Source organism: Amphibalanus amphitrite, unplaced genomic scaffold, assembly GCF_019059575.1.
Source record: "Amphibalanus amphitrite isolate SeventyFive unplaced genomic scaffold, NRLGWU_Aamphi_draft 000633F_arrow, whole genome shotgun sequence".
Classification (NCBI taxonomy): Eukaryota; Metazoa; Arthropoda; class Thecostraca; order Balanomorpha; family Balanidae; genus Amphibalanus; species Amphibalanus amphitrite.
Genome location: NW_024882127.1, coordinates 150,736 through 161,774, shown reverse-complemented (window position 1 = coordinate 161,774; position 11,039 = coordinate 150,736). Strand labels below are relative to the sequence as shown.

The following is an 11,039-nucleotide window of genomic DNA, read 5'->3' as shown; positions in this document are numbered from 1 at the left end:
TCGGGGAAAGTTATATAGCATTCGAGCGGTCTAGAAGGCAGACTCCATTTCCGCGACGTTAAGTAATTTTTGTCAGATTTTCATCATGTCTGCTGTCGTTTAATTGTGGAACGCACGGTGCTATAAGAGTCCTGGCTCTATTGCTATTTTACAAAGCGTTTTCATTTCATAAAATAAATGACACAAGCGGCACTATCGTATCTGACTGACAGGCCTACGACGAGTGACACATGGGTCCTCCGACCTCCGATCATATTAGTTACACCAAGGGTCCGCTGTAGGACCTCATCTCTACCCAATCTGCTGTAATGAAATGCTACTGCACGTCACAGCGGCTATTAGCGTTCAATATGCTGGCGAGTGCGATGTCCAGATTGTGAATGTGTTGTTCAACACGCTGACCGAACGATGACTTGGCTGGCTAAGAAACTGTTTTGGCGTACAACAGTAAGTGAAACGTTAAGCCCTTCTTCGCACGAGGTGCCATAAAATTGATTTTTTTTTTAGCCAACGGCTATCACCACGGTCCAGCCGTTCTCGAGATCTGGAAACGACCCCTGCACGTGCGCACGTGCAGCAGCACCCCAACTCTGGCACATGGATATGCAGTGCCTAGTGGGTGCCTACCTACATGCCAACTTTCAGCGCAATCGGCCAAGTAGTTACCGAGATATTGCAACAATTGCAAAACTGACACCTCTTCGTTTTGCGCGTGGCACGTGCATAAGGGGTCATCCACATGCATCGGGAATAGTCCAATACTTGGTAGAAGGAATGAAGCTACCCTACAAAAATTACCCCGTGTAAATCGGTCAAGTGGTTGCTGAGATATAAGCCTCGCAAAAGCGTCCGCACGGCCGGCCGCTCATACTCAGAAATTTCCGTTAATCTAAGGAAAGACTCCGCTCGCTTCGCTCGCTCCGTAACCAAAAGATTGGCAATTACATGGCGTCACTGTTAATGTTGCATCAATGTCGTTGTCAATATTAAGGTGACGTGGCCATGTCTTATTTGATCATAGAGGGTCCCTAAAACTCTAACATGAGACTATTCTTCCTAATATTGTAGGCATCATGCTAACGAAACAGCTCAGAGCCTGGAGCACTGAGCCTGGAACTTGGAGCTATTTTGGCAAAACATTGCATTTATATTACTACATTAGCAGCACATTAATAGCACCCCTGGATTTGCTCTTTTCCGCTCAGCTTTATCATGGCTAGGATGGATCGGTCTGACGTGGCGGCTGACCGACCCATCATGGCCCTATTCCAGGCTGCGTGCAGTGCGCGGTGAATGGTGAATACTTTGCGATGGAGTGAGGGTCCTTGCACAGACCAACACAACTGGTAAACACTTTCAGCCAGCGCCGATCAGAAATTAGTTTAGGCGGAAGACATTCGCTCACAAAGCAGCCGAATTTCCGACGCTCTTTTGTCCGATCCGTTCGGGAGACAGTTGTTCGAAAAAAGCTTGAAAAGAAGTTTGGAGCGGCATTGAAGCGGAGTGTTTACAAACGATGAACTACAACGTCCTTTCACATTGTGACAGTGCCACTTAACTACTTGTTTGTGCTTAGTTATGAGAATGTGTGGAAGTGTGGGACAGGAATCAGATGAGCAGGCTCCGGCACTTGCCTACAAAGTCATTTGAGACATTAATCTGTCCGCATTTGATAAATTGAGTGTCAACCTTTTCATCGAGGTGCCATGAATGTTCAATGCTCATGAAGTTGGTATCTGATTCAGACATGATTACGCATTACGCAAACAGATGGACGAAAAGGTGATGGTCTTCTCTAAGAATATAGATCGCATTGGAATATGAAATGCTTCGGATGCACGCTAACAGTTCACGCTTCCACAGCTGACACGAAACTCATTTCAGGAAATGGCAGAGCTAAGCTTGCCCCACATTTATGTATCGCATTTATTTTTGCAAGAGAACGCGTTGCGAACACAATTCAAACCACACTTGCTTCCCGTTAACAAGCATACTCTCGATTTAGATGAACGACCATTAGGTATTAGTGGCACCGAACAATAACAAACAATGCGGTATCAGGGTGGGTGAGCTCTTCCCTGCACGATCCCTTCTTCAGCACGGATAAATATTCATGACGCCTCTCAGAATTCACTGCAGCTCAACAAAAGCCAGCGCTTGACCTGTGAGATGCAATACGTCTGCTGTTTTTAAAACATCTCCACATATATCAACGATTACATAGGGCTGTTACAACGGTCACCGCCTGTGCCTCGGCGGCGATACGGAACTATAAACGACACTGGCGCGGGCGGTCGAGTACACCCTCCCGTCCACCCGCTAGGTCCCGTAGAACCTCGCCTGCATATCACAAAGTTACCTCTGACGGCCTAAGTCGGGCGGTCACACGAGCCCAGTAGTCCACAGGCCGGCCCGGCAGCCGACCCTCGCCGGCCGGGAGCTGCGGCGAACTCACACCTCAGCTCCACAGCGGCTGCAGCCGGGCGCAGCCGAGCTAACAGCAGCCAGGCGCAGCCGAGCTAACAGCAGCCGGGCGCAGTGTAGATACCAGCAGCCGGGCGCAGCGGAGGAGCCACCAGCAGCCGGGCGCAGCCGAGCCACCGCCAGCAGCCGGCGGGTGGCCAGGAGCGCTGCGCGAACAGCACATCAAGGTGGGCTCCACGCCGTCTCAGGAGCGCGGCCGTGCAGCACCACCGGAGCAGGACCACCGCTCACCGGCCTGAAACCAGCGGCGGAACGTTAATTAAATGGCCGACTGGTCTGGCGTTTGGCCTGAAAATTGGTCAGCGCACACGGGACAGCGAGCTTCATAAGCACGCATGCTATAGAACGGCGTAGCTGTGAGTTTATGAGCAGGTATATGAATCGGACGGTATTTCGGTAAATCTGTCCTCGAACAATGCACTCTTCACCGGTCAAAACAGTTATAATGTTTAAAGGTCTTGCTATGGTTTATAAGGATGACTCCTCTCTCCTAAGGATGTCGATGCTTCTTCTCTCCTCCCATAAGTATAATGCACTTTCTTTGCCCAGTCATCCAGTTTTGATGTTCTGATTAATCTCTTTTTAGCTTTTCACCTTCAAGTCTTCCCGTTTTTCACTCTCAGCTTCCTTAAACGCTGAGCTCCTATTTTTCCTTCAGTTTTGTTTGTTTATTGGAGCTTTAGGGTGCGCCGACTGCTGAGGTCATTTTGCGCTCATTCCGTCAGTTTTGATTTCATTCACGGTTTTATAATTGAGCAGAAGGCTCGACTTATATCCCATCCATTTCAATTTCCGTCTCTGGCTCTACAAAAAGATGCATAGACATCTAACCGATAAAAAAATATTCACAGATCCGTGCCACAGCCCAGTGTCAGAACGCCATTGCAGACAGCTACGTGACTGGGAAATGCTACACTAGCTAATTGTTGATCAAACTATGTATTCCATGCCGAATGTTTGGGTTTCGTTCAACCTTTCAAGAAGGCGCGTCTTTGTTCATTGCACTGAGAACTTATGAATTCAAAATGCATGGACTTTAAGTTGTGAAGCATGATGTCACTTGAAAGGACAAAAAAAAAAACATGCACACGGGACCAGGTAAGATAACCAGGTGAGGACGTTGCAACGCTGAATAACATGGCTTCAATGGCCGCACCCGACATACTATCCAAATTCCAGTAGACCAATGTATAGAAGACCCATCCTACGCACGTTCGGCGGCTAACGCTGCAGCACTCACAACACAACCCGAGCCGGAGCCGGAGCGTCAGGCGGCGCGCCGCGAGCGGTTCGGATGGCTCGGATGGTGCCGATACCAGCCAGCCGAATCGCCGACCGTTACCGCGCTGGCACACACCATTACAAGGCTGTCCGAACGCAGAATAGGGGCGTAATAGCGTTTTCACGCCGGTGGCGCCCAGCCGCAGGCACAGGCTGAGTGAATAGAGATGCGTTTTTTTTCTTTTAAATCAACTGACGACTGACAGCAGATAGGGGCATATTTTTTTGTGGAATGGCCAATGCAGTTCACAGCAACGTCAAGGGTATAAAGGTAGCGTCAATGATTTGCAACTCTTAAGAGTTGCAATGCCAATTGGCAGTGCATCTGAATTCAAAACGTCTTACTTATGCTGTATGTAGAGTTCGACATTGAATATTGATAATCCTGCCGTGTGGGAGACTGAGGGTTCGTGATACGGTGAGCTAAGAAAACAGCCAGACTTCGGGCAATTATCTTTGTGAATGTGCTATAAGACTATATAAATAGTAGCGACGAGTCCATACTGTTTGAAAATGTGCGCATCACTAAAAGCGTGTCTCCAGCTAATAATGTTCAAATTGACACAGCAAACAAACACCTTGAACGTGAACATTGAGTAGAATCTGGCAAAAATCCCCAAACTATTTCAGATCAGCTTTCCCACTCCCGAAAACGGACATTCACATTCACGGAATCATGAAAGAATTATAAATGAGAGCACAGACCAATTCCTTTTAACAAACCACACTTACAATAGCCTGAGCTCGGCCTATTGTCAGGTACAAGCGGCATATAATCCGCCGACTGAGCTAATCTCCATTTTCCGCCAAAGCGGCTGCGTGCACGTAGCGGCATCAAACGCGGGCCATACCGGAACTGGCCGCCTGGGGTGCACCGCTGGAGCTCGCGGCTCGGTGGGGTCGCGTGCCGCCGGTCCGGGGACGGGGGTGACCCGTCGCTACTCATCAGCAGCCGACGCCGCCGGGATAAGCGCCTTCGACCAGGGGCCAGGCCGCCAGGGGGGAGGGGCTGACCGCTGATGGGTGAACAGTGCGGTTGGTACGCTTTTCAAACCCGGTTGCAGACGCAACGTTGACAGAAGTGTGGATCATTTTGATGGAAAGGTAGAACCCAAACATTGTCTTTGAAGACGCAAGTCAGCTCACGTGATGTCTAGGATCTCATTAGCTTCAGAGAAGACTGAAAGTCGGTTTGACGTTTCTTGATATTTCGTTACGGCGACCTATAACAACGGGCAACTACAGTCAATACTCGTAGGACGGCAGAACATTTTGTATGATACTGGATTTGATACGAGTTCGTAATGAATGCATAGGTATTTCGAGATCGAATGGGAAATGGAATGCCAAAGGCACTGAAGATTTTATGCGCAACAATTTAAATGAATATCTTCATCTATATTCTGTAAGGATGTCCGATATCCACACGATCGCTTCAGTCTAGACTCCAACGGGCCCGACATAGACGGTCATCATGCTGTATTTCACATATACCTTCCCAGAACTGAAATTTGCGGCATGCCTAGTCCAATATTTTTCACATTGTGTGGTCTGAAAGGTCACTGACGCTGGAATAAATGTTTTCCTTTCAGGGTCAGAATAAATCACTGTGCCTCCCGTGGTATCTTCCCATTTCTGTCTTGCAAATTCGACAGGCGGTAAATTTGCTTCAACATGCTCATCAAAATGAGATTTAGTATGAACAGCAAACAGGGAGCCCTGATATAAGCCTGTAGCTAAGGCGACCAGTTTGCCATAAACTATCCCAGAATCACCTCTCCGGCCGCAGCGCCCGACGCCCTGGACCGAGGAAAAAGCTTATCAGGGGCTCACACTGCAGCTCCGAATGTACGAAATATGATATGCAGCACTATACGGGAGGAGGTCAGCACAAAATTGCTAATGAGTGTTTTCTTTTCTTAGGACGACATCGAGACACGTGCTGACCCGTATTTACGTGACATGTCGATGGTCGCACGTGACTTAGCTTGTAGGTAGTCATGTCACGTGGCATGGACATTGATTGTGCTTAGAGTTGGATCCCACAGCAATATAGTGGCTGAGATACAATGACCTTTCCTTGCGCCGTAAATAAATCAGCCGGCGTCTCATAAAGGGCCTGTCAGAGTTCACCCCGCTCGCCGCCATGAAAGTTTGAGTGCCAGGAAGAGCACGGGGAACACCTGACAAAGTACATGACTAACTATATCTAGAAAACACGAGCCGACAAGTAAGCGGCAGCCCTGACAAATTAAATGTCGCCGAAGCACAATATTTGCGTATCTCGAGACATCTGAAGGGAAATGCGTGGTCAATTCAACATCGTCACGCCCTGTCAGAGTGCTGGTTCTATCATCGCTGGCACGCAGCAGCCCTTGCCGCTGCTGGCGAGAGCCGCGCTATTCCACTGGCCGGCCACGCTGCTGGCTTCTGTTCCACTAATGGCAATTAGAGGGGCAATAAATTACCGATAGCGCCCGCACCGGAGCCGCCACGCCGCCGTTATTCTGGCCACAGACGGCAGGCTTAAGCCCTTTCTTAAATGAAAACGCCGGCCACCAGAAACCGGAAACATTTCAGCAAATTTCAGGATATGAGTGTTTACCAAGACAGGAAAGCAGTTGCCAGAAGATATGAAACATTTGGTACTAACAACTTGCGTGTCAGACTGTAGAATGCAGGTGCATAGTCCATAAGACTGGCAATGATATCCCTTGAATGAAAACCATCAAATCGCACACAAACCTGGTGAGTGCCATTGCCGTAAATCAGAATTCAAATCACAGATGTGCACGGAGAGGTAGACTTGAATACCTCGATCTAGGTGTACTCATGAGCGTACATACCCATGCACTTGACCTGAGCGATCAGCTACTCTGACCAGAGCGAGCAGCTACTCTGACCGAAAGACCAGCTGTACCCTGTGAAAGAGGGTGGCTCGTTGGCACGGTAATTGATGTCGTGATAGTGATGACAGCAAAGTGGGGTAACTTCCTGCCTTGGGGGCTTGATGCTTTCAGATCATTATGCATGTGCTGCGAGAACGTGGCTATTGCGTCTCTCTCTCTCTCTCTCTCTCTCTCTCTCTCTCTCTCTCTCTCTCTCTCTCTCTCTCTCTCTCTCTCTCTCTCTCTCTCTCTCTCTCTCTCTCTCTCTCTCTCTCTCTCTCTCTCTCTCTCTCTCTCTCTCTCTCTCTCTCTCTCTCTCTCTCTCTCTCTCTCTCTCTCTCTCTCTCTCTCTCTCTCTCTCTCTCTCTCTCTCCTCTCTCTCTCTCTCTCTCTCTCTCTCTCTCTCTCTCTCTCTCTCTCTCTCTCTCTCTCTCTCTCTCTCTCTCTCTCTCTCTCTCTCTCTCTCTCTCTCTCTCTCTCTCTCTCTCTCCTCTCTCTCTCTCTCTCTCTCTCTCTCTCTCTCTCTCTCTCTCTCTCTCTCTCTCTCTCTCTCTCTCTCTCTCTCTCTCTCTCTCTCTCTCTCTCTCTCTCTCTCTCTCTCTCTCTCTCTCTCTCTCTCTCTCTCTCTCTCTCTCTCTCTCTCTCTCTCTCTCTCTCTCTCTCTCTCTCTCTCTCTCTCTCTCTCTCTCTCTCTCTCTCTCTCTCTCTCTCTCTCTCTCTCTCTCTCTCTCTCTCTCTCTCTCTCTCTCTCTCTCCTCTCTCTCTCTCTCTCTCTCTCTCTCTCTCTCTCTCTCTCTCTCTCTCTCTCTCTCTCTCTCTCTCTCTCTCTCTCTCTCTCTCTCTCTCTCTCTCTCTCTCTCTCTCTCTCTCTCTCTCTCTCTCTCTCTCTCTCTCTCTCTCTCTCTCTCTCTCTCTCTCTCTCTCTCTCTCTCTCTCTCTCTCTCTCTCTCTCTCTCTCTCTCTCTCTCTCTCTCTCTCTCTCTCTCTCTCTCTCTCTCTCTCTCTCTCTCTCTCTCTCTCTCTCTCTCTCTCTCGCATACACCTTAAAATCCGGTGTGAAAGGAGCTTGATTTAGTGACAAATGGCCAAAATGATAAGGTCAGGTTCGCTTAGGTTGGATGCGGTCGAGTCATGCCTTTTCAACCATGCTTTCTTCATATTGGATTTCAATATGCGTGCGCAATCTTCTTAAATAGCTGGACCGATATTGTTTCATATTTTAGACTCCCGAGCAGAAATTGCGTAAGATAAGTCGGTTCCGACAACAAATATTATCCGTGCTTCCTTATAGCCTACTAAGACCGTGAAGAGCACTCATGCGGATCTCTTAAGCCCGAGGATCTTCCTAAATTACATACGATACTGCTGCATGGTTCAAATGGCATTCATTTCGAGCATTCATAGCCGTCCTATGCTCTACTGAATATGGGAAATTACTCCTTCTGCCATTAAGAATCGCATAAACGCGCGTACAAAAACGCACAAAAGCTTCCTAGTGTGTCACTATAGTAATTTGGCAGACCGTATCACAAACCACTGTTTGAGCATGCGTTAGCCTCTGGCACATGCCAACTGGCCATTGCCACAAATATGCAGACATGCTGACAGTGATCGAAGGCGACGGCCCACTTATGAGTGACAGCATCTGACGAACTTCCCCATTGATGCATATTTGATGCACAATCGGACGCCTCAAACAGCCTTTGTGACGACTAGTCACTCCGACTAACTCCGGAATTTCAACGACAGGCCACTAACTCGCCAGCCGACTTCAAATGCAGCCGTTGCCGCTGATAGCACTTTCTCGCCGTCGGACCAAGTCCCAAATAACACTGCACAATGAGGCATGCTCATGCACACGAGCAAGCCGGGACAAAAGCAGTGGATCGAATCGATCACATGCGAGGAGAGCCAAATTCGATGGGGAGCTACACAAGAATGCAACTATCGATACAATGAATAATAAGCATCTTTCATAGTTCAGACGATCTCCGGTTAACTCTACGGCGAATTTGTAGTAGCCGGACTCAATAACGACGCCTCCAGAAAATCAAATACAGATTGAAAATATTGCTTGCATCAAAGAAATGCCTTCCGCGTACCGTGAGAAAAACCTATCTCAGTCCGTCGCTCTTCCGCGCTTGTTTCAGTGCCGACAGAAGCTCGAATGCTTTTCCGTTCTGAGGACGGCCACACAGCCAGCTGAGGAATAGAGCTAACCGAAAAGTGCCAGGGAAGTGCCACGCTCCTCACTAGGAATAACGTCCAGCACAAAAAAATATATGCCGCTTTCTACGCTCTGCAGCTGAAATGTCGCAATTGTTCAAAGTAAGCACGCAATAACCTTGGAAGCTGAGCCTAGCGCTTTTTGTCCTGGATTACTGAACATTTTAATACCTCAGCAGCCAGGCCTATTTCATATGCTTCCTACAATACGTGAGTCCATTTATACTAGAGTGCAGTGCACGAGAGATCACCGTCTCACACTGGGACAAGCCTAGACACTTCCCGACCCACATCTGCTTCACATTTACCGTACTAACGACCTGAGCCCAGCCACTGGGCTCATTCCGGCTACATCTGATGAGCCGAGCGGCCCATATCGGTGGTCAGAAATGCCCCGTCTGACGTCATAGGTCAGTTATGGTGGCCTGCGGTACATATAGCACGGCAGACAGACACGTGTGCTCGTGAGTGAATGTGTAACGTCGACCCGCCCCTCATGTGTTTTCCCACCGATGGTACTCTTAGCAGCCATTGTCTCAGGGTGGAGATGTTAAACATTTGCCGAAAGACGACACCAGCTAAAGTTCCACCTGTACCAGGCCATGTATCGCAATTTTCTCAGCTTCCAGTTTCTCCTGCTGTGTTAAGGTCAGTTTTTTTGGCTGCCCAGTTTGGTTTTCCGCTACATTGCTTGTGAGAGCAGGATGCTGACATTATTTGAAGAACATGAAGAAACTCACTCACTCACTCACTCACTCACTCACTCTCCCTCCTTCCTCTCCATTAGGGTTGTTCAAAAAAACCGAATTTTGGAAAAGTATACGGGCTCATGGCTCATGTGGTGAGGTATTCTTTTCTGAGTCCAACGATGCCCTTTTTTCCGAAAAATATTGACTGCTTCATGCTTCCCAAACGGCTTGAAGAGGACCATGTCACGCCCGGCGACCGGCCGGTGTCAATAAGGGCGAGAATTCGCCGCCGCGCGCAGGCGGAAGCGCCTTATCGGCACCGCGCGCCACGACATCTACCGGGCGGCCGGCCGGCCGATGGGAGGGAGTGAATGCGTGGTCTTCTTTCACATGATAGGGGTGCGCTAGCCCATATTGTCGGAGCGGAAAGCTTCAGTGCTGCATCGGTGCCTCTGCTGCGGTGTTCTGTGTCGATGGTTCAGAAAATAGGCCAAACAGAACTAAGAAAAGACTCAACGCTTCTGGGTAACTCACTCGAAACATTCCGTTTACAGAATAGAGCTGGCTCCTTAGCATACCATATAGCTTTGTTTATTCATCAAGCTGCAAGCTCGGAGCAATAATACAGCTCTTTGCACTGCTGTTGACAACATACATTGCATTTGGACGATGCCTCGCAGCCTGAATATGCTGCTGCGCAACTCTATGCGAAAATTTATGAAGGATGGGAGGAGCTGCAGCAGGCTGCAAGGACAGAATGTGGAGACCTCGCACAGTCATTGGCCCAAGTTTTTGGGGCATGGCTCTGACCAGCATCGGCGTCACCAATGTCATGCAGATTTGTTGAAGTGAAATGCTGAAGCAACAGGATTGACGTTTGTTTTACTTAGATTAGCAGTTCGAAAGAAAAGATAACATGTCTGGGAATGACAGGGTGGCCGCCCTGACAGTGTGACGAAATGAGAAGTGAGTAGAGACAATAGCGGAGTACACATACGAGTATAAGTCAATTGCGTCGCTCCATCCAGCAGCGGCACCGACAGCCCGGCCGTGCCTACCGGTGTCGTTCAAGACCCGAATCCAGAGCCGGCATTGAGCGCGACTCTGCCCCGAGACGTGACACATATCCCCGGCGTGTGTTGACGGACAGACTTATGCTTGCAACCTCGACTGTTTGGCGAATGACGATGGCAATGTTTACTTTTCCTATTTCTAATTAATAACGCATTTAGCAGATATCTACGCAAGAAATGTATCGTGCTAATCGCAACACACCGACCTGGTTTTGTAGTAGGTAAAGCAGACGATTGGAGATGTCTCGTATCGATGTGGCCATTAGAAGCCGCGGAAACAGGGCAGAGCCGTGCTCTTTGCCGGGTCTGAATACGAGTCTTCGTCGAAGTAGAACTGGACGCTGATGGCTTCTCGCCTCAACATGAGACTTAGAAATATGTAGGTAAGGTATACTGTA

At 48.8% G+C, this 11,039-nt stretch overlaps 1 protein-coding gene across 2 annotated transcripts in view; it reads right to left on the bottom strand.

Moving 5' to 3' along the window:
* Nucleotides 1–1,878: 1,878 nt before the first annotated feature.
* Nucleotides 1,879–11,039, bottom strand: part of LOC122363674 (A disintegrin and metalloproteinase with thrombospondin motifs 7-like) — an 81,024-nt gene continuing 71,863 nt past the window's right edge. For both annotated transcript variants that reach the window (XR_006253405.1, XM_043333195.1), the window contains exon 25: nt 1,879–2,719. The gene's annotated coding sequence lies outside the window, so the exon portion shown is untranslated. The remainder of the gene's footprint in view (nt 2,720–11,039) is intronic.